The sequence below is a fragment of the Quercus suber genome, unplaced genomic scaffold (genome assembly GCF_002906115.3).
Source record: "Quercus suber isolate HL8 unplaced genomic scaffold, Cork oak 2.0 scaffold_366, whole genome shotgun sequence".
Classification (NCBI taxonomy): domain Eukaryota; kingdom Viridiplantae; phylum Streptophyta; class Magnoliopsida; order Fagales; family Fagaceae; genus Quercus; species Quercus suber.
In genome coordinates, this window is record NW_027069818.1 from 412,175 (window position 1) to 419,267 (window position 7,093).

Below are 7,093 nucleotides of genomic sequence, written 5' to 3' on the forward strand. Positions count from 1 at the left end.
AATGTTATTTCACAGATATGAATTATTATTGTCATATATATGGTATCTTATTATTACTCCATAATTATTAACAGAGATGATGATAGGCATGAGAAAAGCATCCTGGTTGAAAAAATTTATGTTAGCCAAATAGGATGGAGACTATCCAGCTAACCTAATTTTGTTCTGTCTAAAACTGTGAAGGCCAAATACTTCCCTAATAGTTCCCCATTTGATGGGAAACTAAAACCTTAGGATTTCTAGTACTGGAAAAGTCTATGCTCAACACAAATTCCCCTTTAAATCTTGCCAAATGGAGGATAGGCATAGGCAAAAGCATTGAGATAAATCATGCTGCCTGGTTCACTCCTAAGATTGATAATACTTAGTTGGAAGAGTTGGGTGTTAAATTAATAGAGTTGGGTCCAACTAAACTTTGGTTGAAAAGTTTGGGGCATATGACACTTTCTTTTGAGGCTAAGGTTCCAATTAAATTCGCCTAGGTGAGGCCTCTAGAAGGCCATGAAGCAATCACATCATGCATGTGACACAGCATCATGAGGTTCCTGTTACGTTCTAAGGATTTTAAGATCTAAATGTATTAGAACTTCAATGTGTAATGTTGGCAAACCATGATCAAAACTTAGAGTCTAGAATTAGGCTTCTCAAAGTGTGTTTATGTGTAAAGTTGGAATCGAGTGTACTGCAAGATTTATTATGTAAATCTGCAAAGCTTGATCGATTGAAAATTAGACTCGATAGATCGAAACTCGTGCAGATTTTTTTTTTTTTGGCAAATTTTTCCAACTCAGCCCAAGCCCGTATGACTTGTATGGTTTTATGTTTTACCTTAAATATAAAAGAAAAAAAAAACCTAGCCACATTTTATGTTGCTGTTATTGTTTATGTTGTGTGTATGAATCTCTTGTGAGATCTAGAGGTGTTTGCCTTCATACATACTTAGGGTTATCAAGATCAAAATTTATGTCATGAGCTTGGTGATCATTTCAGTTGCTACATAAAGAGCTTAAAGAATATCACAAGTGGGAGTACTTGTAGTTGCTGTGAATCCAAGAAAGAAGTAGTATGTGGACTCGAAATTGTCACGTGGTCATGGTAGTAGGTTTTCTAATTGAGGTAGTAATAGGATGTTAGTGGTCTAAATCGCAATTGTAAAACTTCAATTCTTTCATAATGGATCTGTTTTACCTTGAGGATAGCTAAGTTAAATCCTCCCCAGGTTTTTTACTGGTTTAGTTTTTCTAAGTTATCATATCATTGTATTCTTTCTTTTTCCGCGCTGTTTCAATGATATGATTTACTTGTGTTAACCTAATTCTGAATAATTTACCATAGTTAATCACTTGGCTAAATAACTAGGTTAATCTGCTTGTGTTTAAGAGGTCTAAAAATGTACAAGTAGTATCAAAGTGAGTTAGCTCTAGTATTTAGATTCTTTGATCTAAGAGTTGATCCTTGACCCCTATTGTCATGGAACATGGTCACTCTCTTGTGATCCCATCTCACTTTGATGGGAACAACTATGCCTACTGGAAAGTAAGGATGAAAGCATTTTTGAAATCTATTGATGAGAGAGTTTGGAATTTCATTGAGTACAGATGGGAGAAGCTCACTACTCCAATTAGTGAGTGGCAAACTTCTCAGAAAAAAGCAGCCACTTTTAATAGCAAAGCCATGAATGCTATTTTCAATGCTATTTCTATAGAGGAATTTAAGAGAATCTCTAATGTTGAGGTTGCTCATACTGCTTGGAATATTCTCCAAACTGTACATGAAGGCACAAAGGTAGTTAAGATTAACAAACTGCAACAATTAACTACTAGATTTGAAAGTATTAGAATGTCTGATAATGAACGTTTTGATGAATTCTATGCTAAATTGAATGATATTGTTAACCCTGCTTATAATTTGAGTGAAATCTATGATCAACCTAAAATTGTTTAGAAGATACTTAGATCTCTGACTTAGGACTTTAGACCAAAAGTGACTGCCATAACTGAAAGCAAGTATATGGATTCCATCCCCGTTGATGAACTTGTACGATCTCTCCAATCCTATGAGTTAGACTTACCCGAGACAAACAAATCCAAATCAATGACTCTTTCGTCAGTTGATGATGTTGAAGGGAATGGATTTGATGATGAACACTCTGCTATAGAAATTGCTTATCTTGCCAAGAACTTTAGAAATTTTCTTAGAAACAATAACAAAAAGGCAAGAGGTAAAAACAATGCTGAACCTAGAAATTTTAGGAGGAATGAACCCACTAAGGTGAACAATAATGAAAAACCTAAAGAGAAAGTAAGTCAAACCTCTAATAATTCTATGGGTCAACAATGTTTTGGTTGTCAAGGGTATGGTCAAGTGATATCAGAATGTCCTACATTATTGAGATCAAATGGTTAGACTATGGTTGTAACCCTTGGTGATAATGAAGTTTGATGATGATGGAAACTTCATTACATTCACAGCTACTGTTGTAGTTGATGAAAGTGTTGTGGTTGATTAGAACCTTTCTGATGGGAAACTTTCTAAGAATGCTGATTTGCAAGAAGCTTAAAATAAGCTTTACAAGATTGCTGCAAAAGATTTTATGAATGTTGATTTAGGCTTACAGAAAATTGCTTCCCTTGAATTTGATAAGAAGAATTTGCTCTTGAAATTGTTTGATGCTAATGAATTGCTTGATAAGGTGAAGACTAAGAACATGTTGTTCCTTGATAAAGTTAAAAATTTGGAACTTGAATTATCTGTTGCTAGAGAACAAACAAATATGTCTGCGAGTCCCAAACTTGAACACATATTGAGTATTCAAAAGTCTCCCTTAGACAAAACTGGTCTAGGTTTTGAAGATAGCATCTCTATGACTAAGAATCATTCCACAAACTTTGTTTCTTCTTTTGAGCATCCCGTGAGTGAGATTGTCAAACCAGCAAAAGTTACATCTCCTAGGAAGATTAGGGTTGATCTTTAAGAGTCTAAACCTAAGACTCCTAACCCTCCTAATGATAAGTTGCATGCTAAACCTGCATGGGTTTGTCATTTATATGGAAAGTCTGGGTACATTCGTCCAAACTGTTTCAAGTTGCAAGCTGCTAAGTAAACAAATAAACCAAAAGTACCTGTGCCTCAAGCACAAGATCCCATGGTACTTATTGAGGAATTGGTAAAAGTTTTAAACCTTTATTCCAAACCTGGAGTTGCTTAGCATTCTATTATGAATAATAACTCCAATGTTAGAGTTGCTTCTAAAAAGTTTTGGATGCAAAAGGCTCGATCTAGGATTTGCATTGCATAACATTCATACATTTCATACTAGGATGCTTTTGTTATTATTTTCAAAAATAAATAAAAATAAATAAAAAAAAAGGGGAAAAGGGAAGAAAAATGTGTTTTGCATTATTTTTCTTGGATTTGAAATCAAGATTGGCCATATTATCTTTACATAACATGTTTATGTACCTTGTTTAGCTTGGATGAACTTATTTTATTGCACTTTACTAGTTTGAGCTTTGTAGTGTATGTTGTGTCGGAGTTGTTTATAGTTTTTGGTCACATGATCTTGATTTTGAAGTCACAAGCCTTTGATTGTTGGACTTGAACTTAATGAGAAAGGTATAAATAACCATCTCACCACTGTTTACTAGCCAATCATGAACACCATATTGCATATCATGAGATTTTGTGCTTGAAAAAGTATAGCACATGCACAAAAAGAACATAAAGTGTAACCTCGGATTAAATTCTAAAATTGGTGTGTACATTATTGTGTCACAATCAAATAAAATTGGTGTGTACATTATCTTAGCTATTTTAATAAGTTTCAAATAAAATAAAATTGGTGTGTACATTATGAGACAAATCAAGAAACTTACATGATTGCAAGCTTTTATTCTAGGAAATGTAAGAGTTATATGATGTAGCTCTTTAGGTGATTGTCTCTTTCAAATTTATGTGATGAATTTTGTAGAGATTGTGATTGATCACTATTTGTTTATCACCTCACATGTATCTTAAGTTTTTGCTAGTTGCACACACTACAAAAGTTACTCTTTGCTAAACTTGGTACATTATATTGTGTGTGATCTTGTTGTAGCCATCCAAGATTAAAAGTTCCTTAATTTTAATGCAAAATGTGTTTTAAACTTTGAGATTTGAGGACAATTTGATTGAAAATTTTGTTTTTGGAAGATCTGGGTTAAATTCAAGGGCTTTTTAAAAACTTTTCATCACATACTCATGCATTTCATTCATAAAACAATATGCTTTAAGGAGTTTCCGCATTAAAATGCTCTATTTTTCAAAAATTTGATTTTTCCAGATTTCGATCGATCAAACCTGTTGCTTGACCGATCGAAATTGCGATTAAAAATTTGGTTTGAATCTGTTTGGCTCAATCGCTGCTCGATTGATGCAAGACCGATCGAATAAGTTTTTCGATCAATCGAACCTATTTTTCGACCGATCAAAAATCGGTCAAAGATTTTTTTAAAACATGAAATTCTCATGTGTTCGTCACTATTTCAAAAGTTTTCAAAAGCTTTTCTCACTCTCTTCAACCGATTTAGATTCAACATCATTTCTTTTTGTTGTTTTTGTTGGGTTCTAAAACTTAAAGTTTAAACGTATTAGAACTTCCATTTGTAATGTTGGCAAACCATGATCAAAACATTTAGTCTTATTTTAAACTTGCTCAAAGTATGTTTAAAGTGTAAAGTTGGAATCAAGTGTACTGTAGGATTTACTGTGTAAATCTACCTGGCTCGATCGATCTAAAATTATACTCGATCGATCAAAGCTCGTGCAAATTGTTTTTTTACAGAATTTTCCAATTCAACCCAAGCTCGTTTAACGTATAGGGTTTTATGTTTCGTCTTAAGTATAAAAGAGAAAACTCTAGCCACATTTTGAGGTTGCTCTTTATGCTATGTGTGTGAATTTTTTGTGAGATCCAGAGGTGATTCCCTTCACATACACTTAGGGTTTCCAATCTCAAGATTGATGTCAAGAACTTGGTGATCAATTCAGTTGCAGATTCAAGAGCTTAAAGATATACAAGTAGGAGTGCTTGTCTTTGCTGTGAATCTAAGAAAGAAGTAATCCGTGGACTCAGAGCTATCACTTGGTCGTGGTAGTAAGTTTTTTACTCGAGGTAGCAATAGGATGTTAGTGGTCTAAGTCGCTATTGTGTAAACTTCAATTATTTCATAGTGGATTTGTTTTACCTTGAAGATAATCATGTTAAATTCTCTCCAAGTTTTTTACTGGTTTGGTTTTCCTGGATTATCATATCGTTGTATTCTTTATTTTCCGCACTTTATAATGATATGATTTATCGGTGTTAACCTAGAGCTGCATAATTTATCTAAGTTAATCACTTGGCTAAATAACTAAGTTAATTTGGTTGTATTTTAACGGGTCTAAAAACAAACAAGTGGTATCAAAGCGGGTTAGCTCTAGTTTTTAGATCCTTGACCCCTGTTGTCATGGAACACGGTCACTCTCTTGTTATCCCCCCTCACTTTGATGGGAATAATTATCCTTATTGGAAAGTAAGGACGAAAGTATTCCTGAAATCTATTGATGAGAGAGTTTGGAATTCTATTGAATATGGATAAGAGAAACCCATTACTCCTGTTAGTGAGTGGCAGACTTCTCAAAAAGAACTAGCCACATTTAATAGCAAAGTTATGAATGCTATCTTTAATACTGTTTCTATGGAGGAATTTAAGAGAATCTCTAATGTTGAGATTGCTCATACTACCTGGAATATCCTCCAGACTGTGCATGAAGGCACCAAGGCAGTTAAAATCAATAAGTTGCAACAATTAACAACTAGATTTGAAAGTATTAGGATGTTTGATGATGAATCTTTTGATGAATTCTATGCTAGGTTTAATGATTTGTTAATTCTGCATATAATTTAGGTGAAATCTATGATCAACCTAAAGTTGTTAGGAAGATTCTTAGATCTTTGATTGAGAATTTTAGACCCAAAATGATTGTCATCACTGAAAGTAAGGATGTGAACTTCATCCCTGTTGATGAACTTATATGATCTTTTCAATTCTATGAGTTGGACCTACCTAAGACTAGCAAATCCAAATCAATGGCTCTTAAGTTTGTTGATGATGTTAATGTGAGTGGATTTGATGATGAGCTCTCTGCTACAAAGATTGTCTATCTTGCCAAGAACTTTAGAAACTATCTTAGTAACAACAACAGAAGGGTAAGAGGTAAGAACAATGCTGAACAAAAAAAATTTACGAGGAATGATCCCACTAAGGTGAATAACATTGAAAAACCTAAAGAGAAAGTAGGTCAACCTTCTAATAATTCTATGGAAACTTCATTACTTTCACTATTACTGCTGTAGTTAATGAAAGTGTTGCTGTTGAGGAGAACCTTTCTGATGGGGAATTCTTTGAGGAAGCAAATTTGCAAAAAGCCTAAAATAAGCTTTGCAAAGTTTCTGCAAAGAATGCTATGAGTGTTGATTAGACTTAAAGAAAATTGCATCTCTTGAACTTGGTAAGAAAAATTTGCTTGTGAAACTATTTGATGCTAATGAACTGTTGAAAAATGTGAAAACTGAGAACATACTTTTGCTTGATAAAGTTAAGAATTTGGAGCTTGAATTATCTGTTGCTAGAGAACAAACTAATAGATGTGCAAGCTCCTAACTTGATCACATGTTGAGTGTTCAAAAGTCTCCCTCAGACAAAAACTGGTTTAGGTTTTGTAGAAAGCATCTCTATGCCTGAACCCCATACCACAAATTTTGTTCCTTTTTCTAAACCCCCTGTGAGTGAGGCTGTTAAACCTATAGAAGTCACACCTCCTAGGAAGATTAGGGTTGATCTTAAAGAGTTGAACCCTAAGAATTCTTCTCTTTCTAAGCGCAAGTTGCATGATAAACTTGCATGGGTCTATCTTTTTTGTGGAAAGTCTGGGCACATTCGTCCAAACTGTTTCAAGTTGCAAGCTGCTAAGCAAGCAAATAAACCAAAAGTACTTGTGCCTCAAGCACAAGATCCTATAGTACTTATTGGTGAGTTGGTAAAGGTTTTAAACTTTTATTCCAATCCTGGAG